This window comes from Phyllostomus hastatus, unplaced genomic scaffold (genome assembly GCF_019186645.2).
Source record: "Phyllostomus hastatus isolate PE091 unplaced genomic scaffold, TTU_PhHast_1.1 phas_scaffold_78, whole genome shotgun sequence".
Classification (NCBI taxonomy): Eukaryota; Metazoa; Chordata; class Mammalia; order Chiroptera; family Phyllostomidae; genus Phyllostomus; species Phyllostomus hastatus.
Genome location: NW_025334041.1, coordinates 82,500,689 through 82,526,920, shown reverse-complemented (window position 1 = coordinate 82,526,920; position 26,232 = coordinate 82,500,689). Strand labels below are relative to the sequence as shown.

The 26,232-nt window shown below is 40.5% G+C and overlaps 1 pseudogene; it reads left to right on the top strand.

Moving 5' to 3' along the window:
* The first annotated feature begins 2,726 nt into the window (after positions 1-2,726).
* Positions 2,727-26,232, top strand: part of LOC123811304 — a 52,823-nt pseudogene continuing 29,317 nt past the window's right edge.

Here is a 26,232-nt window from a genome sequence, read left to right as displayed (position 1 = left end):
GGAACTAGGGGAGAGAGCACTCTTGGGCCAGAGTAGGGCTAGAAGTGCCAGACACAGGCAGGGCAGGAGCCAAAGAAGATGACTCTGGTATAAATCCCGGCCACTTGAAATGAAAAATAAATCAAAGAGAAGGAATTAAGACAGTTGTGGTAGGAAATATGTACATCAGGCATTTCCACTGAGCAAGCCAGCAGCAGCTGCCTAGCCACTCCTGGGAGGCAGACTAGCTAGCCAGAGATGAGAGCCTTGTCTCTCTATGCTGGACAGACCATGGTTCAAGTCCCAGTTTTGCTGCTTTACTTACTAGCTATGTGACAGTGGCAAGTCCCAGCTCTCAGCCTGCCTCCACCAGTAAAAAGAGGATGAGCAGAGTATGGAGGGTTACTGCAAGGCTTGAATGAAATTTTGTGTGTAACATGCTTTGTCTAGTGCCTGCTCATGGTTGGTATTTGATATATGTTAGTTGTGATTGTTATTACTAATCAGGAAAGGAAGATCTTCAATAGGATATTTAGCCAAAATGATCAAATCTATTCTAAATCTCTTTCTCTATAGATTGAGATAGATCTGTTTTCAAGTGTCTAAAGAAATATTATGTTGTTTCCTGATTCTTTTCAGTGAAAAGTATTTTTTTCCTCGTCATTTCTTTTCTTCAGACAAGACACTGAAAGAACTTTTTTTTTAAGATTTATTTATTTATTTATTTATTTTTAGAGAGAGAAGGGAGGGAGAAAGAGAGAGAGAGAAACATCAATGTGCGGTTGCTGGGGGCCGTGGCCTGCAACCCAGGCATGTGCCCTGACTGGGAATCAAACCTGTGACGCCTTGGTTTGCAGCCTGTGCTCAATCCACTGAGCTACGCCAGCCACGTGAAAGAACTTTTAAAACAACTGATATGTTAGATACAATCTGGACCTTCACAGAACTCACAGGGAAGAGGAAGAAGTAAGTAATTTCACTACTTGGGGGAGCACCTCATGGTTAGGTGCTAGGACTGTGGTAGGAGCACTGAGCTTAACACAACTGAGGTCTGTAAGATGCAGGCACTGCAACTGCCTGATCTGTTGCCCCTCTCTACCCTCCCTTCCAAATACAATGCCTTTTGCATTAATAGCCTATTAATACGTCATGAAGAAAAGGTTTGTTAAGAAGAAAAGGCTCTGAGTGTAGAGCCTTTCTTTTAGTTTCCTTGACATTTTGAGGTCTGATTTAGGTAGTTGCCATAACTTAAAAAAATTCAGGCACTGCAGAGTGTTGTAAAATAATATGTGTGCTCATCACATTTAGAGAAATTATAAAGGCAGCCATGATACAGTAAAAAGAATCTTGGTGCAGGGAGGGGAGAAGCCCGCGTGCACCCTGTTCCACCTGCTGTCCTGCACTGGGCAAGCCACGAGACCACTCTGAGCTTTAGTTTCTTGAAGCAAAACGCAGATGAGGACATCTAGCCGCCAAGGGGATACACACAACTGTGCTCAAGACAACTGTGAAACGGTAAACAAATGGAGGAAATTGTTTATCTCGGAGTCTAAAAATCAGAATCTTCCAAACAACAGAATGCTGAAAATGGCAAAAACTAATCTAATTCAGGTTTAAAAGATTTACATTTGAGTACTTACTGTGTCTAAGTGTAGTAGACATATTTCACTGAATTCTCATAAGTTACCTGTGAGATAGATACTGTAATCATCTTCATTTTGTAGGTGAGAAACCCAAGGCATAGAGAAGTGAAGTACCTTCACCCAGGGCCTCCACACTAGCACGAGGCAGAGCCTGGACTCACACCTGGGCATTCTGTGCTCAAACACAGCCTCCTATGCTACAGGTGCTGGGGTGCATTTTCTCACTTAAAATGCACAATAGGCCCGTGAGGCCTGTGAGGACTGTACTATCATTTCCATTCAGTAAGTGAGGACACTAAGGCATAGAGAGGAAAAGTGACTTTCTGTAGGCCACAAAATTGAAAAGTTGGAGTCAGGATTCAAACCTAGGCAGCCTAACCACAGGGCCTGTGCTCTTACCCATCACCCTAATGAAATTATTCTAAAATTACTTTTAACTAATCATTCACTTTCATAACCATGGGATTGGGATACCTGCAGAATGAGTCAGAGTACAGGGTGGTAGGGTAACCCACTGGGCTGCAGGTGACCCTGATGACAACCACTGGTGTTGTCACAGGGGACACTCTGAGCAATAGAGGCAAGGAGGCACCAACTGTGACAGAAATCACAGTGATGTTATGCAGGTGGCACTGGCAACATACCAGCCCCAACCTACGTGGATCAATTACATGCTTTGCTGGTGAACATCTGTTTTACATCACTGACTTGTATTTGTGCAAGCATGTGTGCATATCATCACTCCTCTTCCAAATCCACAAATAAAAAACCAACCAAAGGGAAACCTCCAGAGGATGTGTGGAGGCTAGGTCAAGTCTTTCTCCAAATTTCTGGGCTCTTTGGAATCAATATATTTAAACGTGAGTGATTCCAGTGGTTCCAATAATCTGAAATATATTCTCCCTTGTCCTGAAATCCTTATTCCAGTTACCGGCCACCCAACTATAGTTGGCTCAATTTCCCCTTTCACTTGCAGGTGGCGGCACGAGCAGCACCTGGGAGTCCGGGGCTGTGACTCCCCCTGAAAAGTAACTTGGAGGTAGAAGATGAGAACCGAGTTACACACAGAAATAAGATCTCATGAATTTTGACTTTGGATAAAACATGTCATTTGCTGAAACCCCTCCAGTCTACCTGAACTTGGAACTCCTCATGAGAAGGTCTCGTGGGCCCTGGAGACCTGCAGTGCAGGGCAGGCCCCGGTTGAGTGGGCTCACATCCTCCACCCTGGACTTCACCGAAGCCTTTGCCAGGGCTGCAGTGGGCTGGGACCTGAGAGATATCTCGCGTGGTTGTCAGTCACTTCGAATCCATACTGCAGCTCCAGGCTGGACTTTTGAGTTTCATAAGCCCTTACATAACTGCATCCACTGTCACAGAGGATCGCACACGGTCAGCTGCCCTCCAAGTGCTCTTCCTCCAGGGGACAGGTGAGGCCCGCTGCCTTGCACTCCTGAGGGGGGGCTGCTGCACCCTCCACTGCGCGTTCTGCCCGCTTTCTGCAGGATCCTGCAGAAGAAGCAGAGGAATCGAACCTATCTCTGGACCAGAGGCTTCTCCCTTTAGATCACACATTGTGGAATTTTTCTAAAATTATTTTTTAAATAATCATTCACTTTCAAAATCATGGTATTGGGATACCTGCAGAAAGAGTCACTATTGCACCGAGTATAGGGTGATGGGGTAACTTTCTTCCAGGCACCTGTCCTCCATCCTCTTTCTATGCCTTCTCTCCTTCCCTCAGATGAATGCTAATCACATTCAACCAAAGATTAGAGACTCAATGTGGCCTTCCTCAGAGTACATATATGTGTAAACAGACAACTGGATACAACTGCACGATATATAATGATGTCATTTCAGGGATGTGGACATCCCTGCTCTTCCTAGGGGCAGTTTCTTCCTAGGATTCCTTAAATTACATTCCATAATTCACAGTCGGCTCATGCCTTACTTGACACATGTGGCTGAGAAGGGAAGTCCAGCTTCCTTCTCTTAGGTTTTAGCATAGAGATGTGACCTGATTTGTTGGGAACCACCCTGCCTGGTATCAGAAGCTGTAACCCCCGACAAGGCTAAGGCTGAGGGAACGACCTTGGACCATCAGCCACCAAGGAGACAAAAGCTTATCTTCCTGGCAGGAGCACCGCTTCTGCTCCTTTTATTTCACTCTGCCTGGCCCCCAATATTTGGTCAGTTAGCCAATGATGCAATGATGGGTGAGATTCCCCGGGGGGGGGACAACCTAAAACAGGCACAATTACGTGGGAGGTACCCAAGGAAGGACTTTGGGGGCTACAGTAAAAGGGGGTGATGGACCCCCGCCCCTCGGCTTTGACAAAACCTGTGTCCTCATTGTCTGCGAGAAAATCTCCTAATCTCTTGGCTGCCCTACTTCCCTTGCTCCACCTAAGCCTGAAACAATGACAGAGGGTGGTGCAGCTCTGTGCTGGAAAGGGCGTGTTCCTGGGTGATCAGGCCTAAGAAAGAATATGTAAAATCCTGTGAAACCTGCTTTGTGTAGAATGCTCTCAATGAAATGATAAGGGTCCAAGCAAGAAGTAAGTTTGTTCCTCAAAGTTTTACAGCTCTTTAGCTATCTGACCAGTGACTCAAAATAGGCCCTCAGAGTTCTTTGTTATCTATTGTTTGATCCTTACTTCCTGGCAATGTTTAATGAGCTTTACCTGAATTCCTGTGTAAATGAACCCAATAAAAGCCTGCTCGGGCTGGAGGACTGGGCGCTCTCCCCTAGGGAGGGTGGCTGAGATGCTCCCTACTAGAGAGAGTGGCTGTTTTGTCCCTCTTTCCCCACAGGACTCATTTGTCCATGTGTATGTTTTTCTTGTGTTTCGATGAGCTATCTTCAGTGTTCCGCAATCACTGCCAGTTGGTGGCCGCATCACTGATTAATCAGAATAGCAACTTAGAGCCTCAAAATAGAAAAAGAGCAAAACTCAGAAATTTCTTTAGTCAAAGCTGAGTCTCTAGGAATTGCAGGTGCTCTTATTCAACTACAGGTTTGGGAGACACCCATTATTCACATGAACTTCTGGCAGGTAAACGTTAACCTGTAGTGTTTATAATGATAATTACTACATGTGGCCAGTGTTGTTGGCGTCCATTGTCATCTACTGTGATTCCAGTACAAAGAATCATTAACTTTGTAGGAGGCACACTCTTATTAGTTTATTCCTCCTGCCTCAGCAGCATATATAATTATTCTGTTGTAAAATTACTCCTCACTCTACTTTCCCTATCTAATTTGTCTGCTTTTCAGTGAACTCAACCTTCCAATGAAGGTTTCTCTCTCTACCCCATTCCTCCTCACCCTCTAATGCCTCCAGACTCCTTCCTAGCCTGACCACCCAGGAAACTGTCTGGACTACATTGTGAAATTTGATTATAGTTGATTAAACACGTTGTTAAACATTGCTCTGACTTATTCTCAATTTTCTTTCTGAAAGTATAATCTTCTGAACTGGCCTGTAAGCATCAAGAGGGCAAGGGCCATATTCATTAATGCTAGGCTTAATAAGGTGTATTAATGTTAGGATTTATGTACTTAATCTCATTTTATCCTCACAACAAGAAACAAGGTAGGTATTGCTAGTACTCCCATTTTATGGGTGGGGAAGCAAAGGAAGTGCAGATAGTTTATCTAAAGCCATGGCACTACTAAGTTGGGATCTGACTCTGAAGACTTGCTATTCACCCTCCACAATGTGTGTGAGAGAAAGTGAAAAATAAGATTGGGAAGGTGTTTGTAGGTCATATTAAATTGGGCATTAAATGTCAGAACTCAATTTGGTGAGTAATTGGGAACCTCTGAAAATTATTGGGAACAAATAATAATAATAAAATTATTATTAAAGATTGATCAGGTAAGCACCCGCTTGATTAAAGTCAACCTTTAGGGAGGTTAATATGATGGTTGGAGGTAAGATGAGTTGGAGGGAACAGAAACAGAGGTGGAAAGACTGAGAAGGAAATGAATGCGAGTGGGGAGTGGTGGTGAAAATTCAAAGTCTGAGTGGAGCAGTAAGGACGGACTATGAGAAATTGTTGTGGGAAGCATTTCAGGAGTAGATTCTATAGAGCTTGGTGGCTGGCAGAGATGGAGGGTGAAGGAGAGAGTGGGCAGTGATTCCAAGGCATCAAGCTGAACCCTGAGAAGATGGAGCAATACATGTGGGTACGAGGCAGCAGGCAGAGCTGGTTAAAGATACTCCCTTTGCTTGATCAGTAGTGCTGGTGGGACTACACTGGACTCTATTTTGGTGGTCATGTACAATAGACAGGGGAGTTGCTGGTCTGGAACACTGGGATGAGGTTAGGGTTCAGGTTATAGATTTGGAAATCCTTCCCAGTGAAGCCAAGAGAAAAAGGAACCCACCCAGGGAAAAAGAGGAAAGAGGGGGAAAGAAGAGGCTAAGAGGGGCTCTGGAAAGAACCTGGGGGAGGAAGTGGAGGAAGATAAGTCCTATTACTCATCTGTGAAGGAGGAGATGGAGAGGATATCACAGAAGCCAATGATGGAATTTTTTCAAAGCAGAAGGATGGTCAATACCATAAAGTACTGTGGAAAGTCAAAGAGGAAGGAGACAGAGTTGTTTTGGCAACTATGGGGTCACAGGATCTAACACTAGCAGATGAAATAAATACATTATGGTGCATGTATATGTGGAATATTCTGCAGATATTAAAAATTAGGTTTTCTGCCCTGGTCAGGTAGCTGGGTTGGTAAGAGCATCATCTCAATATGCTAAGGTTGTGGGTTTGATCTCTGGTCAGACTTAGGTTTTCCAAAAATATTAAAATATTCAGCAAAGTGCTCATAATACTAAGCAATAAAGAAGTAAGTACATAGAGTAAGAGCGAGAGATAGGATACAAACAGATAATCCCAAATTTATTTAGTCTGTATACCTTTTTTACATGAACAGAATATTAACATATACCAGGTATTTTCCTATGTTTTCTGCTGGGCTCTCCTGCTCTTGTTGAGCTAAAGAGAGTTATAGGCAGAACTGAAAGTTGGAAGGAGATTCAAAAGACTGGATTGCTTGATATTGGAAAGGGCTTGGAGCTACTTGCATGAAGGATTAGGGACAACCAGGAAGAGGGCAGGAAGGGCATCACTTTGAGGTAGTTATATCATCTACAAATATTCTGATAGGTAGCTCTAAAGTAAATGTTCTTTAAATATAAACATAATACCATTATGACACTTAGAACCTACCAATGATTTCTTAGATTACCAAATATTTGGAGTCACAGTTTCCCAATTGTCTTCTATTTTTACAGTTTACTTAAATTGGGATCCACAGTCCACACATTGCAGCTGGTTACCCTTAGCTATGAATCTTTTTAAAATTACAGGTTCCCCCTTCATCACTTCTATTGTTTCTTGAAATTTTTTCTGAAGAAATCCACAGTATGGATTTTGCTGACGATATCCAATAGTGTTGCCATTTAATGTGTTCTTCCTGTCTCTTGTGTTTTCTTTTTTATATCTTTCCACATTTTTCAAGTTTTCTACTCATAACTCTTTACTTTTATATTCAAAATTTAAGAAGTTAAAACAATGTTCTTTAAGATGGCTTTAGTAAAAATCTTCCTTAAAAAGATGGATTTAGGAGTTAGACATTGGCAAAACTAGTGAAATTCTAATGAAGTCTGTAGTTTGTTAGTAGTATTATATGAATATTAAATGTCTTGGTTTTGATAGATGCACTATAGTTACATGAGGTGTTAATATTTGAGAACACTGGGTGGAGGGTATATAGAAATTTTCTCACAATTTTTGCAATTTTTTAAATAAGTCTGAATTTAATTCAAAATAACAAAATTAAAAAGTCAAAAGGGGAATTTCACTTGTGTGTTAGAGATTGAAGCTAGATTGTAGGGAGTTAAAAAGTAAAGGGGAGAAAGGAAAGAACTTGTTGGTCACATCTGGTCATTAAAAAATATAAAGAAATTAGGAAGCAGCTCAAAAGAGTAGCAAGATGATAATAATTTTTAAAATTTTGTTTTTCAGGCTGGGGGAGACCTGCTCTTGCAGACTAGAAAGCCAGAGGAATTTGGAGGTTCAAAAAGTAAATAAGATTATTTGTGTTTAAAATTTTCTGTAATATTTTTTTTAAACAAATGAGATAATTGATATAATGAGAGACAGGATTCAGAGCAGGGATGGGTTTGCCAGGACAAAGAAATAAAACATCACCTGTTCCTCTGAGATAGGAGGAACCCAGGAGAGGATGAATGTAGACAAAGAGAAATTCTAAGGTGGAGAGAAACAGAGTTGAGGCATATCTGAAGGATTCTTACTTTACAGGAAAATGAAAACAACATTTTCAGATGAAAGTAGAGGACATGGGGATGGAACTGGAGACTTGTGAGACCTAGGAATTTGTTTGTAAGAGTTGGGAGAGAAGCAACAGGAAGCCAACTCCAGATGGATAACCATGGAGGCAGGGAGGGCCCAAATGTGGTTGGGGAGTGGGAATACTTAGCAGGCCCTGTGGTACAGTTGTGATACTTTTTCTGGCAAAACTTGGCAGTCTCAGAGTGAGCAGATGGCAGGTGGCCTATAGCGAGGTGTTGGGAGCATTGGCAGGTAAATGAACCAAGGGGACCAAGGACGTTAGCAAGGGCAGCACTGAATGGCTGGAAGCCAAGAGTGCTGTGGTATACTTGCCTGTCCCTGGTCCCAAGGGGTTACATCAATCATCATGCCACTGACCTTGCTATATAGAGTTCTTGGAAATTTTTTGTTTAGCCAAGGGGGATAATTATTTCAGCAAAGCCTAAGTCATAAAATGGCAGAGACAGGGTTGAACTTTTTGTTGGTTGTTCCACCTCTTTCAGGTCTTGTCTCTCTGGATGAGCTACCAGCAGAATGTTAAAGGCTCCACAGAGAAAAGTCATTTTCTTCTTTGGCTTTACCCACAGTCTGAGATTCTTGGCCCTGATTACTTCCTCAGGTGGGGAGAATGGACATTTCTGTCCAAAAATTTCCAATCATTACACTTGGTTCTTTGATTTTTCAAGTGGGTTCTTGGAACAAACTGATCAATGACCCAGAATAGCCATCCCCCACCCATTCCTCAAGTAGAAGAGCATCCAGTGCCTCAGGCTGGAAACACATACCTCACTCTGCAGCCACTGCTTCCAGCCCTCTCTGGAGGGTAGCTTTGGGAAATCATTACTTGTGAGAAAGTGAAGAAGAGGTGACTTGAATCCAGGAATGGGTTTCCATAAATATGGTGTGTTAGTTTGCTCAGGCTTCCATAACCAAGTATCACAGTCTAGGTGGCTTAAAAAATTTATTATCTCACAGTTCTGCAGACTAGAAGCCCAAGATCAAGCTATCAGCTGGGTTGGATCCTTCTTAGAGATGTGAGGGAAGGATCTGTTCCAGGTGTCTCTGCTTGGTTTGCAGATGGCCATCTTCTCCCTATTTCTCTTCACATCATTTTTCCCTAGGTGTGTCCATGGCAGTGCCTACATTTCCCCTTCTGATAAGGACAGTAGTCATATTAGATTAGGGCTCACCCTAGTTAGTTAAGATGTAAGTTAATTAATTAGATCTGCAATGACCCTATTTCCAAGTAAGGTCATATTCTGAGGTACCAGGGGTTAGGACTTCAACATATGAATTGCGGGGGGTGGTGGTGGTGATATAATTCAAACCATAACAGATAAATAGACAAAGTCTCCCTTTTCAATCTCTCCTTAGCCATTTCCCTCCTGTAGAACCTAATGACACTCCACTTGGGGTAGTGAAATTTCTTGCCATGCACCTTTGTCTCCTGTCCCTTAACCTCCAGTCCATCTTGCATATGGCTGTCAAATTAATCTTTCTAAAATTCCTACTTTTATCATGATTCCTGATTACAAACCACCCTTGGTTCGTTGCCTAAAGAAGTGGTTCCAAAACTTCCTACTTTGTCAGACTCCTGCACCAAGTTTAAGGAAATATAGGTTCCTGGGTTCTACTCTCTGATATTCTGATTTATAAAGTCTGGCATTTTAAAAAGCTCTCCAGATGATTTTTATCATCAGATCCACTGATTTAGAGAAGAGACTCAAATTCCCTACAATCTGGCTTAAGTTTACCCTCTAACTTCATCATCCTCTAGAATTCTCTGTCTGCTTCCCAGGCCCTAAAATTGCTCTGACAGTCACACCCAAAAATATCTTCAAATGGAGCTACCTGGGAAGGTGATCCCTCCCCACCACTCCTCCAAACTGCTTTAGTTATTCTCAAGTTCCACCTTTTCTTTGAATTCCTTCTACCACCCTGTGCCACTGTCACCTTCCCTTTCTTGACCTCCTTTATCTTCCTGTCTGTGTTACTCACTAAGCCAGGAGCTTCAACTTGTGATGGTTAACAGATCACAGAAGACCAGGGCTGAGAGGGCTCTAGAAACCACATATGTCTCAAAGACCTTCAGAATTCAGAGGAGGAAACTGAGGCTCCTAGATGATATGCTCAGGACACACAGTGGTGGAACCGGGAAATGGTTCCAGGCATGACTCCAAACAAGGAGACTGAATAAAATCCTGAGACTTCATATCTCTTTTCCTACCCCATGTACCCAGAGATAATTGTCCACTCTGGCAGGGGACTGGAATAGATGTATTCCCTGCAGAGACTGAGCTAAAGAAGCTTTGGAGTTGAGGACTCAAAGTACAGCAGAGGGCAGAGAAGAGTACCATATTGAAAAGAGTAAAATTAACTTAGAGTCCACATACTGAGTAGACATCTTCTCCCAGGACACTACCATTAGAAATACCTAAAACATGTTATGGCCAAGATGCAGGCATAGGTAGAAATACTTTGCTTCCTCATACAACCAAAAGAAGGATACAAATCAATTTAAAAACAATAAAAACCAGAACAGCCAGAAAATCAAACTTCATGGAACTCCAACAACCAAAGCGTTAAAGAAACATTCATCCAGACTAGTAGGAGGGGTAGAGATGGGCAGCTGGGTGGACTCAGAGGACCCACTGCAAGGCAGTGGACTGTGCAGGAGAGTAGGGACTGGCTGACTGGGAAACTAAAGGTTCAGAACTTCTAGCTGTAAAATACTGTGGGAGTTGTGAAGGCTCCCAGTCTCACAGGAGAGTTTGTTGGAAAGTGGGGTTAAAGCAGAACAAGTGAGTGGCCTTGTTACCTCTCTCACCCCTCCCCCACAGACAGAGCCACAACACAGCAAAGAAAGTTGCCCTGCCCTGATGAATACCTAAGGTTCCACCTCTTTATAACATAACAGGTGCACTGAGACAAATGAAAGAACAGATCAAAATCAGAATAAGAGCTAAGCAACAAGGAGATAAACAACCTATCTGATGCAGACTTCAAAACATTGATAATCAGGATGCTCACAGAATTAATTGAGCTTGGTCAAAAAATGAAGGAAGAAATGAAGGCTACACAAAGTGAAATAGAGCAAAATATACAAGGAACCAACAGTGAACAGAAGGAAACCAGTACTCAAATCAATGATTTGGAACAAAAGGAAGAAATAAACATCCAACTGGAATAGAATAAAGAAACATGAATTAAAAAAAATGAGAAGAGGCTGAGGATACTTTAAGACAACCTTAAGCACTCCAATACCTGAATCATCAGGCTGCCACAAGAAGAGGAGAGCAAGAAATTGAAAACTTATCAGAACAAATAATGAAGGAAAACTTCCCCAATTTGGCAGAGGAAATAGACTTCCAGGAGGTTCAGGAAGCCCAGAGAGTCCTAAAGAAATTGGACTCAAGGGGGAACACACCAAGACACATCATCAAGTTACCAAGATTAAAGTTAAGGAGAGAACCCTAAAAGCAGCAAGAGGAAAGGAGAGAGTTACCTACAAAGGAGTATACATAAGACTCTCAGCTGATTTCTCAGAAGAGACCTTACAGGCAAGAGGGGCTGGAAAGAAATATTCAAAGTCATGAAAGGCAAGGACCCACAACCTAGATTACTCTATCCAGCAAAGCTTTCATTTAGAGTGGAAGGGCAGATAAGGTGCTTTCCAGATAAGGTTAAGTTAAAGGAGTTCATCATCACCAAGCCCTTATTATATGAAATGTTAAAGGGATTTATCTAAGAAATAGAAGAAGATAAAAAACTATGAATAATAAATGACAACAAACTCATAACTATCAACAGCTGAACCTGAAAAATAAAAACTAAGCAAACAACTAGGATAGGAACAGAATTACAGAAATGGAGATCACATGGAGGGTTATCAGTGGGGAAGTGGAGGAGGAGAATGGAGGGAAGGTACAGGGAATAAGAATCATAATTGGCATAACATAGACAGGGAGAGGTTAAGAATAGTACAGGAAATAGAGAAGCCAAAGAACTTATACGTACAACCCATGGACATGAACTAATGGAGGGGTGTGGAATGCTGTAGGAGAGGTGCAGGGCAGAGGGAGGATAAAGGGGAGAAAAAATTGGGACAACCTAATAGCATAATTAACAAAATATACTTAAAAAACAAACAAAAAAAGAAATATCTAAAACAAAAACCTAAATCACTTCTGTCTGAAGAAACTGACCAGTCTAAGAGGAAATACAGACAGAAAGGATTTATCAAATACATGGCTAATTTTTAGCACTCTCCACCCATGCACACTGTACTGTCAATCAACCTTTGGTCTCCCACTTACATATATGCATAAGTAGTCACAATCACCAGAGACCAAAGCAAACAAACTAAAAAACACACAAATGAAAAACACAGGAAACAAGGAAAGCCCTAAAGTCCAGAGAGGAGTATACAAAAAAAAAAAAGGAAATTTGAAATTAGAAGACAATGAAACAATACCTTCAATATTCTGAGGAAAACAGTTTTCAACTTAGATTTTCTTACCTAGATAAGCCATCCATGAATTCTGAGAGTAAGCCACTTTAGATATGCAAAATGCTTAGCTCCCCTCATATTTTCTCAGGGAGATACTGCAGGATGTGAACTTCAAAAATGATTAAACCAAGAAAAAAGAAGTGTGGGATTCAGGAAACAGAGGGTTCAACATAAGAGAAGACTTCCAGGATGATGGAGAAGGGAAGTTCCAGAACATCATTAAGCAACAGACCTCAAGAAGAAACAAGCCGGGAGCAGAAAAGTCAAGGGCTCCAGGAGGAAAGAAAATGAAAGAACTGATGGATCATCTGAAACATTTGACTCCATGGGAAATTGTATTGAAAGGATGTTACAGAATGTGGGAACACTTAACTACAGAAATTAAGAAACTAAACCGATGAAAACACAAGGTAAGAAAGGATGTAGATAAAAAAAAAGAATTGAACAAATAGATGTGTTTGTATTGAGTGGAGTTTTATAGTTCTATGTGAAAATTTGGGGGATGAGATTTAGACATAGAAAGATAAGCAATTACTAAATCTAGGAAAAACAGAAAGCTGTACAAGAAAGGAAATGTTATTATGGCACATTTCCTGACTCAGCTGTAAATAATATTATACATTAAAAATAACATAATAAATATAGATTTATCCAAAAGTTGAAATATAACCATATTGTAAAGCTTAGTATATGATAAATGTAGGCATGCATGCATTTGTGTGTACACACCATTACTACACCTTTGTGTCTTAGCTTCAAACCTACTCCTCACTTTGCTCTGTGATTGTGGGGCAGAAATCTGCAAATCAAATTTCTCCCTTGCCAGCTGGCTCCATGTTAGGGTCTGTCAATAGGGGAATTAGGAGGATATTGCAGAGCTAGCAGAGGAAAGAATTTACCTTTTCCTGTCCGCCTGCTTCTATCTCAGTGTTCATTCATTCATTTATTCAATTATTCCACAAAGATTTATTGAATGAGTATTGTTTGCCAATCACATTCTAGGGGTTTAGGATTCACCGATGACAATATCTCTGCCTCCATAGAGCTTACCTTCCAGTAGAGAAAGAGAGGTATAAACAATGTACATAATAAACAAAGAAATTATGTAATGTTGTAGAAATAAAGAACAAAGCAGAGTAAGAGTGCTTTGGAATGCATAGGTGAGGAGCATTACAATTTAAATGGGGTGGTCAGAGTTGACTTCTTTGGGAAGAATATATTTGAGCAAAGACTTGGCCTTGACATAAGAATAGGCCTGTTATGTTTGAGGAACAGTGGAGAAGCCAGTATGGCTAGACTGAAGGAAGAGAGGTTGAAAAGAATGAGAAAGCTAAATTTTTTTTTGCCTTTGGGAGAAGGGAACTGGAGGTGAGGAGGGTTTGGGCACAGACTACTTTTCTTTGTCATGAGTTGTATATGATCATTTCACTTTTTAAACCATGAACATATGTAAATTTTACAAAAGTAAAAATTAAATTTTAAAATGATGAATCACAAAATGCAATGTGGTATCTTGAATTGGATCCTGGAATAGAAAAAGGACACTCACTGAAAAGCTGGTGAAATTTGAATAAAGTCTTGTTAATCATACTGTACTAATACTATTTTCTTAGTTTTGACAAATGTACTAGGAAATATAAGATGTTAACATTAGGGGAAACTGGGTGAGAGATATAGAGTAATTCTCTGTATTATCTTTGCAAGTTTTCTGTAAATCTAAAGTTATTCTAAAATGAAAAGTTAATTTTTTAAAAAAAATCTCTGAAATAAACAGAAAACTGAATCTGGTGGTAAGATGTTGGCCTCTCCCTACCCCTACCCCAAAATTCTACTCTTTCTTTGGTTTGAGCAGTTGGCTATTTACCTGGTAGAAGGATGTGATTTACCCATAGACCTGTGCTGATCCCAAGATGAAAAGAAAAGGCCAGCAGGGAAGACTTTGTGGATCACATCTATGCAGCATCCTTCATCCTTGTCATCTATCACAGATCCTTGATGGAGGACATTCAGAAGCTGAGAAGCAGAAACCAAGATGGAGGCATTTATGCAGAAAAAACATGAATGTGCAATTCCCTTAAGTTTTTAAGAAAGCATAATGCAAAAAAAAAATATCTTCATAGGACTTCATTTCTTGCTTAATCTCCATCTCTAGTGAGCTCTAAAGTTTAAGGTGTGGCTTCAAAGTAGAAATAATTCCAGACCTTTGATTCAGTGACTTTTTCCTTACTTCTAAGCTTTCTAAAACTTTTTGGTGGTGTGCCTGTTTAAGTGATTCTGTTGTTGATGCTAAAATAGTGCCTATGTCAATGCTTTCCATGTGTACTTTATGTTCTTCACTGTAGAAATTAGTAGAAAGTTCTTTTAAGTTCTTTTAGATGGTTATTTAATTTTAGCAAAGGAAAGCTGAATTTTCGGTGCCAATGCCCTCTTACTCTTCTCCCTGGGGAGAATTTTTCTAGAATTGAGGAAACCCTTTTCTGTTCATGCTTTTTCCACATATTCTGCGTCCACACATAATCTCTCTCCTCTCTTTGGTACTTACACTTTTGGAAATAAAAGCCAGGAAAGAAAGTACAATTGATCCCTAAACACCATGGATCTGAAATACATGAGTCCACTTATACATGAATTTTTTCAATAAATATTAAGTTAATCCTCTGTTTCCACAGTTTTGCATTCACAGATTCAACCAATAGTGGATTGAAGACAGTATTTTTGATCCATGGTTGGGAACCCATGGGTGGGTGCAGAGGGCTGACTGTATGCATTGTTCTATGCCATTTTATATAAAAAACTTGAGTATATGCAGATTTTGGCACTTGATAGGGATCTTGACACCAATGCCCTCTGGATACGAAAAAGGATGACTAAATTTTGGGGGAGTCCAAATTTATATTCAGATTTTCAACTGCTCAGAGATGTCTCTAACCCTTCATTGTTCAAAGGTCAACTTTATTTTGCATGCTAGTTTTGTTTTCTGTCCCACTACATACTTCCCCTGAGGTGGGACAGGCTACCCCTTAAGTTGGGGTGAAAGGAAAAGGGAAAGAGAAAATGAGAGGAAGAGAAAAAATTAGTTCATTTTTCTGGTGCCCAGGAGTCTGCATGGTATGTTTTCTGGATTGTGAGCAGTGTGGTGATGAGCACTGAGCACTCAGTTCATTTTATTTTATTTTTTTCTTCTTACTTTAAAAAATTATGTAAGAAATACATATTCATTTGGAAAAACTTAAAAAAATAAATGACATGCTAAAATTTATTTTAAATCACTTGTAATCTCAGAAATAATCACTCTAGTCCAGCAACTTTCAACCCTTTTCATCTTATGGAACACATAATTACTAAAATTCTGTGGCACACCAAAAATATATATTTTTGGCTAATCTGACAAAAATAGGTATAATTCTGGTTCATCCACACTAGATAGCTATTGTGTGGTTGTTTTCATTTTTTAATTTGACAATCTAAGGGGAAAGAGATCTGTGCCCCTGACTGAATAGACAGGTATTGCACGTGTTAAAATTCTTGTGTCACACTGGTTGAAAATTGCTGCCCTAGTGCAGCATATTACCAACCACTCAATGCAAGAAAGCAAAAACAGAAGTGAGAGAGGAGGCACTGAAGCCTGTGAACTTTCAACCCCAGAAGCTTCTGAGACTCAGTGACTGTCCTCCTTGTGGCTTGGTGGTTTCATGTTTTCCCCATGGCTGATTGTCACTGTCACACTAATCTTTTGTATTGGACAGCATTGTTTTGGTTGCAAGTGACACACACCCAACTCATATTTATTTTCATAAAAATAGATAGAAACAGTATGTCTGCTCAGGTTGTATAAGTTTGAATACCAGCTTTGTGTGGCCTATAGCATACAACTACCTTTTACACTTCTGTTTTCTCATGTGGAAAATGGTACCCATCTTCTTGTGAGGCTATTATAGGGATTAAAAGAAATAAGGCACCTGACTGTCATCTGGTACCCACTCCATAAATGGTAGCTAGATTCAGCAGGAATTCAGTGTATCTGGCCTCGTTAGGAGTGGGGAAGGTTGGACTGCTAGCATGCTATTATTCGAGGAAGCTGGAAGGCAGGAAACAAGGGGGAGTGGAGAAGGAACTTTCATTCTCACATGTACAGCCCTGAGAAGTCCACCATGACCCGCTGCAAGGATTGCTGGTGTGGATGGCTGTGCTGCTGACCTCCTCTTCCACCGTGAGCTCCCCAGGAAGCACCCTCAGTGTCCTATTTCTTGACTAACAGGCCGACCCCTGTAGCCAAAGTCCAGGAGAACTCCAAACTTCATCAATGATAAAGAGAGGTTTTGCCACAGGTTATCTGGGGAGCTGAGAGCTCCAGTTTGAAGTGGAGATTTCAGACTCACTGGAACACAGAAAATTGTGTGAGACACCTCTGAAAGTTGAGGGCTGCTCCTTCTAGCACAGGTCCACTTAGACATTGGGTTTATGTCCTATGTTCATATTTTTGTCTTTGAGGTCAAATCAAATTCTTTTTTTTGGAAGCAGAGAGTAACATTTAGGGTCTAGTTAATAAAATATGTAATAAAAAAACCCAAAGTCTGGTGAAAACTTCCTCAGAAATGATTACCTTGATCTCTAGTTGTAGATCTTCAACTATTTGTACAAACATTCAAAGGCTCTTAATGAGATACTTATCAAAACACACCTGGATGTAATGCACTCTGTTCCACAGAGCCAAGTAAATGTCAACATCTCCACCAAAATTCGTGATGAACTAACATATACAAATAATCAGATCTGGCTTGAGATGTCCTCCATTGAAAATACAGGCTCAAAATAACTTCTTATCAAGTCTCAGGTTCAGGTTGGCAGGGCCAAAGGGGACTTCTCTTTCTGGGCATCAGGTCTGTGGCCCAGGTGAAGCTGCCACCTCAGGTAAAGTTGCCACCCATGTGAATTGTGGGCTCGTGATCCAAGCGGACAGGTTTTTCCTAAGTATGGATAACTGAGTCACAAACTATAGCACCACACCCCTTTGGTTTTTTTCCTACTAAAATAAAACTCTCCATTAAAACTCAATAGCAATTAAACAATTTCTAATCTTCACTCTACATACAAGGCGACCTGCAATTTAGAGCAAGATTTAAAGAGATAGACACCTTTTCCCCCACCACTGCAATCTGCTTCCATTGCTGGTAATCTTTGTTTAATCCGTCTGTAGATCTTTTTTTTTGTGTTTGAGGAAAACACTCACCCTGCATCTTCTGTGGCTTCTCCATGTCCCAGTAGCAATTTTTGGAACCTTGATGAGTGCCACCTAGTTTGTAATCTAAAGCTTTTGGGAGGCTCAGGCTTTCTCTGTGTGAGACAGTTATCCAACCACTCATTCCCCCTTTGTTGCTCTGTGAAATAGAGAAAACAGCTTCCTGCTCCTGATGACTTGGCACAACACTGAATGAGAGAGAGCGAGACACACACACACACACACACACACACACACAAACACACAACACCATATAGCAGGTGTGCACAGCAGGGTCCTGCCCAAGCCTCCTCTGTGGTCCTTTTCTAACCAGAGGAGTCATTGGTTTCCCTTTTCTAAGGGGCTGGTCTATTTTGCTTACCAAAGGGCAGAGGTTATAGTTCAATGATTAGTTTTAGGGTCAGAATGCACATCTCCCTGTTCTCAAGAAAATTCCCAGAGCACTTATTTATATTATTTATTATTTATTATTTTTAAAGTATTTTATTGATTATGCTATTACAGTTTTCCCAATTTTCTCCCCTTTATCCCCCCTCCCTACCCCCCAACCCTCCAGCATTTCCCTCTCTTAGTTCATGTTCATGGGTTGTACATATAAATTCTTTGAGTCCTCTGTTTCCTATACTATTTTTTATCTCTCCCCATCAATTTATGCCTACTAATTATGCTTCTTCTTCCCTGTAATGTTTCCCCCCTATTCCTCCCTTCCTCCTTCCCACTGAACTCCCTCTGTTTGATGTCCATTTCTCTAATTCTGTTCCTGTTCTGGTGTTTGCTTAGTTTTTTTTCTTTTCTTTTAGGTTCATTTGTTGGTATTTGTGAGTTTGTTGTCATTTTACTGTTCATATTTTTCATCTTTTTCTTAGATAAGTCCCTTTAACATTTCATATAATAATGGCCTGGTGATGATGAACTCCTTTAACTGGACCTTATCTGGGAAGCACTTTATCTGCCCTTCCATTCTAAATGAAAGCTTTGCTGGATAGAGTAATCTTGGATGTAGGTCCTTGCCTTGTATGACTTTGAATACTTATTTCCAGCCCCTTCTTGCCTGCAAGGTTTCTTGTGAGAAATGAGCTGATAGCCTTATGTATACTCCTTTGTAGGTAACTCTCTCCTTTTCTCTTGCTGCTTTTAAGATTCTCTCTTTATATTTAGTCTCAGGTAACTTAACGATGATGTGCCTTGGTGTGTTCCTCTTTGGATCCAACTTCTTTGGGACTCTCTGGGCTTCCTGGACTTCCTAGAAGTCTATTTCCTTTGCCAGATTGGGGAAGTTCTTATTCATTATTTGTTCAAATAAATTTTCAATTTCTTGCTCTTCCTATTCTCCTTCTGGTACCCCTGTAATTCAGATATTGAAACGTTTCAGGTTGTTCCAGAAATTTGTAAGAGTCTCTTCACTTTTTTGAATTCTTGTTTCTTCATTTTGTTTTGGTTGGATATTTATTTTTTTCCTTTTGTCCCAAATTGTTGCTCTGACTCCTGGTTTCCTTCCTGTCACTGTTGGTTCCCTGAATGTTTTACTTTATTTCATTTTGGGTATCCTTCAGTTGTTTATTCATTTTTTGACCAGGGTCAATCAGTTCTGTGAGCATTTTGATTACCAGGGCTTTAAATTCTCCATCTGATAGGCTGGCAATCTCCTCATTGCTTAGTTCTGAGGTTTTGTTCTGTTCTTTCATTTGGGCCATATTTGTTTGTCATGGAGCAGCTGATAGGTTGTAAGGGGTCAGGGACTTAGGTATTCACCCAGGAAGGGCAACTCTCTTTGCTGTGGGGGAGGGGCCAGAGAGAGGACAGTGCAGCTCGCCTGCTCGTTTCTAGCTCACTTTCCAAGGGACTCTCATGTGAGACTGGGAGTTTCTCCCACTGTGGCAACCCCAGCCATAGTCCACAGTCAGCTCTGAGTGACAATTTCCCCTTAAGTCAACCCTGATCAAGCAGCCAGCTCTGCCTGCATGGTCTGCCCCTCACCACAGGTTTTCTGAGTTGGTCTGAGCAATCCACCTCCTTACTGGTCTGGTTGTTCTGGTTGATTTTTTTCTATAATTCCTTGGTTGTTGGGGTTCCATGCAGTTCGATTTTCTGGCAGTTTTGGTTGTTTGTTGATTTTAGATTGGTTGTTAACCTCCCTTTTGTTGTGCGATGAAGCGAAAGGTTTCTACCTATGCCTCCATCTTGGCTGGAACGCCCCCAGACCACTTCTACCACAGCCATAATAATTTCTTGAAATTAAGTTTTACTTTTATCCAAGAAGCACATTTAAAATATTTACTTTTATCTATTGATTTTTACTTAGTTAACTTTTATATTGTTTAAAAGTTAAAAATGCCAAAAGTCTTATAAGGAAAGGCAGCTGTCTCCTGTCTAATTTACTCTTCAACTACTTTTTAGTTTTTTTTTCCTTTACTGTATCTTTTTTCTATATTATATGCATATATTGTTTGTTTGAGTTATAAATTTTATTTTATTTCTTTATCCTCATCCAAGGATTTGTTTATGAGAGAGAAACACTGATATAAGAGAGAAACATCGATCAGTTATCTCCCATATGTGCTCTAATCTGGGGTTAAACCTACAACTTAGATATGTGTCCTGACTGGGGATTGAACCTGTAGCCTTTTGGTGTATGGAATGATACTCCAACCAACCAAGCAACCTGGCCAGGATGAGTCATGAATTTTAGACTTTAACTACTGGCTTTTTCATAGGTTAAGTGGGATAGAGCTCTTCAGCTATCCCTCACCTCCACTTTGCACTCCTCCTTCTGCCCACATGGCTGTATTACAATTTTTGCTTAAATCTGATTTTAGTATTTCTATTACTATAATTATATAAATACTGTTCATTATAGAGCCAAGGACTGTATTGTACTTGTGCTTTATTTTTTGTAAACTTTTTGATATTCCTAGGGTTAGTAATTGTTGTTTCCTCCCCTATGTGCCTAAATTTCTCAGTTCTGATAGATGGCTTCTTAAATGATCATTCACAAAGTTGAATGTGTCAGATAACTTACCGGATGACTTTTCTGCCTGCATCATCTTGCTCCAAGCAGACTTGTTGCTCTCTGGGCCAGTGTGCAGACATGGCTCTGGGACTTGCTGTCATCATCCTAAAAATCCCCTTTGGCATTCACCTCTGTTTGATTCTGTCTCCTGGATTTCATGTCTTTCTCTTTTTTGGTGTATTAACTCCCTCATTTTCATGGATCTCATTCTCAAATAGCTTCCTGAGAAAGAGCACAGGGGAGAAAAGTCTTTTGAGACTTTCAAGCCTGAATATTTCTTTATCCTTGCACTTGATTGATAATTTGGCTGGGTATAGAATTTAATAATGAAAATAGTTTTTACCTTAGAATTTTGGAAGGATTGCTTCATGTGTTCTAGCTTCCTATATTATAGGTGAGAAGTGGCCATTCATATTTCTAGTTATTTTGATGTAACTTTTTCTTTCTTCCTTAGGAACTTCTATTCACCCTTGGTGTTCTGAAATGTTATCACAGTATGGATCATATTATTTGTGCTGGCACTTGACAGGCTCTTTTAATCTAGAAACTCAAGTCTTTTAGTATTAAAGTTTTTTCTTAAATTATTTTGTTTGATAAATTTCTTACCTTTTCAAATTTTCTTCTAGAAAATACCTCTTCAAATACCTCTTCTAGAATTCTAACCTGCCTGAATTGATTCTCTAAATTTCTAGCTTATTCTCCCCTATTGTCTATCTTTTTGTTATTTTGTCCTGCTTTCTTGGAGACTCCCTTGAATTTACCTTCTTCCCCTTCTACTGAATTTCCTAACTTACAATATTTTTTCAACTTTGGCTATTACCTATTTAATTTCAAGTGCTCTTATAGGTTTTCTACTTCTCCTTTTCCTTCTATAACATCTTCTTCTTGGTATTATCTCTCCAAAGATTACAGACAATGTTGTCCCTGAAGTTTTTTTTTTATCTTGATCTTTTCTCTAAGTCCCCTTTTACTATCTCTTTGTTCTGGTCTTTGTTTTTCACCTGGGGGGTCTTTTTCAAATATTTGTGGATTCTTAGCTGTTCATGCATGTTTGAGTCTATCACTAAAAAGCTAATGGGAGATCTGTGTTCATGGACAGGGTATGCTTCTGGTGATCTTCACCGTAGGCCAGTGATTCTCAATAAAGATAGCTCTTAGGTGCATTTTGGAAAGTTATGAAGATATTTAGTTGTCACAGGTATTGAGGGGCTGTGACATAATAATAAATACATATATTTGTTTTTTCCCCTGGTTCCTGGGCAAGGAGTTTCTAAAACTCCTGTAATTTTCTGAGTAATAGGGGTGCTATTGATTTATTTTCTGGTGATAGAAACATTTTTTTGTTCCAACAAGGCATGTCTTAGTGGGCTCCTGGATAGCTTCAGAATGGGAGCTGGTCACTAGAAAGGCCAAGCCATGATTAGAAGCTTAGAACTTTCAGCTCCACTTCCTGTCCTCTGGGGAGGAAAGGAAGGGCTGGAGATTCTGTTAATAATCAGTTATGACTACATGTTGAAGCTTCCATAAACATCTGTAAACTATAGTGCTTATAACACTTCCAGGTTGGTGAACACATCTAGGTGTTGGAAGGGTGGTACACCCCAAATTCCATGGGGACAGAAGCTCCTGTGCTCCAGATCTTTGCAGACCTCACTCTATGTACCCCTTCATCTTACTGTCCAATTTTATCCTTTATTGTATCTTTTATAATACACTGGTCATAACATAAAGTCAATATTTTCCTGAGTTTTGTGAGCCCTTGTAGCAAATTATCAAACCCGAGGAGGGTATTCTGGGAAGCCTGATTTACAGCCAGTTGGTTAGAAGTGCATGTGACAACCTGACTTATTGTGATTGGCACTTGCAATAGGGGACAGTGTTGTAGTCTAAGTCCTTAACCTGTGGGGTCTGCACTTGCTCTGGGTAGTGTCAAAATGAAGTTGTGGGACATCCAGCTGGTGGTGTCTGAAGAGTTGGAGAATTGGCTGGTGTGTGGAAGAATCCTACACATTTGGTTGAGAGGTGTTGTGAGTGGAGAGGAACCAAGTTTTCCTTTAGGGGCCTATTAGTACCTATAGTGTGGGGGCCAAGGATGCTAGATGACATGTAGGACAGTCCCATACAACAAAGAGTGCCATGTGTCTAGAGTTGCCAGATATAATATAGGACACCCAGTTAAAATCAAATATCAGATAAACAACAAATTATTTTGCTTTAGTATGTCTCAAATACTGTATTTTGATCTGGCAACTCTGTGTTCTACTCCACTTTCAATGTCCTTACAGACAGTTACTTGGTGAAAAACTATTTTTATTGATTGATCCAGGATACCAATTCTGCCTTATATACAAGTGAAAATGAGGGTCCCTATGACTGCCATTTAGTTTTAAATCCTAGCTCTAGAAATCATATCTCCGATACCCTCCCTTCCCCTTCCCCTCAGACACCTAGCCATTCCCCCAGGAAGGAGAAGTAGCAACACCTGGGGCAGCAGAAGACAGGCAGTAGCCAGACCTGACTAATGGCCGCATGGTCAGGACCTCCGACAGGCTAAAGATAACATCTTGACCTAAGCTTTGTTTCAGTTCCTGAGCCCTAAGGTAGAATGACTCACTGGTTATTGTCCCATGAGACCAGCCAGAGGGACACCAGAAAAAACCTCAGAACTGTCCTCAAGACCCGAAGAAATAATTTATTACTCTCACATCACCTCTGACCAATCAGTTCCCAGCAAGACCCTGTACTACCTAACTCATGGTGTCTTGTGATTTTTGCCCTATATAATCTGTAACCTACATGCCACTGGGGAGTCGGTTTTTAGAGCATAAGGTCCTTATCTTCATATTGGGCAACTTAGTATTAAACTTTTTTTTTATACTGCAAACTTTTGCTCGTGCATTTCTCTGTGCACACAGGTAGGCAGACTCAAGGAAAAAACATTGGGGTTCTGGTAATTGAAATACAAATAATTTTTGCATGGATTTAATATACCCTGGGATTTCTATAGATTGTATTTCTAAGAATACGACTTCCATATAAGCTAGGGGAGACTGGACTTTTTTTTTTGTTTAGAATTTAACCAAAGGTTTTCACCATTTAGAAAGACATATAACTGACACCAGCCTGGCTTGTGGTCAAACACACAATTGTTAGTCTGCAATTGCGGTTGTCTTACCATGGTGATTCAAATATACTAATTTAGACCTTATTTTAAAATGACAACTATAAGAAGTACAACAAAATATAATGAAGAAAGTGTCAACAACATTCGGCTGAATATGGTCTAACTTCTCTTAAATTCAAACTTACGGTAAGATGAAAACATCTATTTTATTACGTCTTCCAGAGTGTTCCACCACATGCTGACACAGTGAGACACATGCTATTGTATTATAATTACTTTCCTTTTATTTCTCCCTTTTAAGGACATTATAATGTATTTTGCAAAAATTATGTGTAGATTGATTATTTTAACTATGAATTTTATTTTACACAGTAAAAGGAATATTTCAAAATATTTATTGTAAAAAGAAGATGTTGTTACTTACTGCTTGGTCAAATCTCAGAATAATTATGTTTCATGAAAGAAATCAGGCAAAAGTATACATGCTTTGACAATTCTTGAAAATACAAATTAACCTATAATGACAGAAAGATCAGTGATTGCCTGGGAATGGGGGATGGGACAGGAAGTGGCAGGAAGGGGAGATTAAAAAAGGGCACAAGAAACTTTTGGGGGGATGGAAATGTTTGTAATCTTGATTGTGGTGATGGTTTCATGAGTGGATGCGTATGTGAAAACTTTTAAATTGTACACTTTAAATCTGAGCAAGCTACTGTATGTCACTTTACCCCAGTAAAATTGTTTTTTTTTTTTAAAAAAAGGTGCCGGGTCTGATAGAGTTGAGGCCACTGGTATGGGCAGTTGAGCGATGATGGGATTTTTGCACTGAGGTGCTTCCAAGTGTCGGTATCTGTAGGATCTGAGGTCTTTCTCCAAATGGGGTTCAAATCTCTAGATCAAGATGCTTCCTGGGAGATGTGAACCTGGCTGTCAGCATTCCTGGAACTAATCAGAGGTAGGGTGAGGTGGTCTCGCCATTCAGCATGTAGACTTTTACTTAATCCCTTGTTTTTAATTCATCTTCTTGTGCCACTGCCTGCTCTGCCTGCTGTCCCCCAGTAAGGTGCCACTCTTGCTTCTATTAATGTTTATAGAATTTATCCAGAATATGCTTTAAATAAATATGCTCAAATATAACATTAAATAAATGATTTTCTGGCAATTATTTATTTAGATAATTCTTGGGTGGCAGAATCAGTTGGTTACTGAGTGAGACCAGAACAGACAATTAGGGTAGGTGGATGACATTTTAACTCTTTGTGCAGGATGGTGATAAAACAATGCATTCACCATCAGACAATCCCTTGCTACCACTGCCAGAGACAACACCAGGTGGGATGTAGCAATTCAGATGTTGTCACACTTGAACTTCAGTAACTTCAGTGCAGGGACCTGCAAAGAATTCAGGTTACATGGTGCCTACATTAATGGTAGAGCTTTGAGGTCTTCATGGAAAGGCTCTGGAAAGAGATTATCATGAGGACTCCAAGTGCCTGGGGGTCAGCCTTCCCTGGATGCTCCCAGCAGGAACTCTCCATTCCTCGGGACGGCACTGGTGCTGCTGCCATTTTAACACTGGTGACCCCTCTGTGAGTGCTTACTCGGTGCCAGGCACCATGCTAAGTGCTTTTCATAAATTATTCCAGTGATTTCACAATAATCCTATTGTTTTTATCCCCATTTCACAGATGAGGCTACTGAGAACTAAATTAAGTAAGATAACATGCCCAAAGTCACCGACATAGGAAGTGACTGAGACAGAACCTCATCTGACAGGCAGGCAGATAGGCTCCAGAGCTGGAGATTCCCTCTGAATCCATACACTCTTCCCTCAAGAACTCCAGCTGTAAGAATATTAAGTAGAACTAGAGGAGTGAGGGGGAAACTCTTTTGGCATCATTCGTGCCAGGGCTGTGTGAGGAAAGCAGGTGCCTACTTGGCCCCCTTCCTGAAATACAGGGGGGCAGTATTTTCAGCAGGTCCTTATGTCTACAATGTCATGGGCTTGCTGTCATGACACCCCAGTTCAAGTTCCCACTCTGTTGCCTTCTCACCGGAGAGGTCACTAATCTCACACTGGACACTGTCCTCATCTGGCAAGGGGGAAGATTTGACGAGACAAGTCTAAAGTTCCATTCAGTTTTAACATGCTGGGAATCCATATGTTTATCTCTCTCAGGAGCTTTTGATCGTGGGATAGAAGGCCTGCTGCTGCTGTCCCAGAGAGGTATTTTGTAGGTCAGAAGGTCCCCTCCAATGCCCTGAACTCAATAATCTTAGCAGCTGTCCACCCAAGGGCAGCCCTCCCCTGTGCCAGGCCGTGGAAGTGGAGGGGTTAAGTAGCATGCCCTGCCCTGCTTC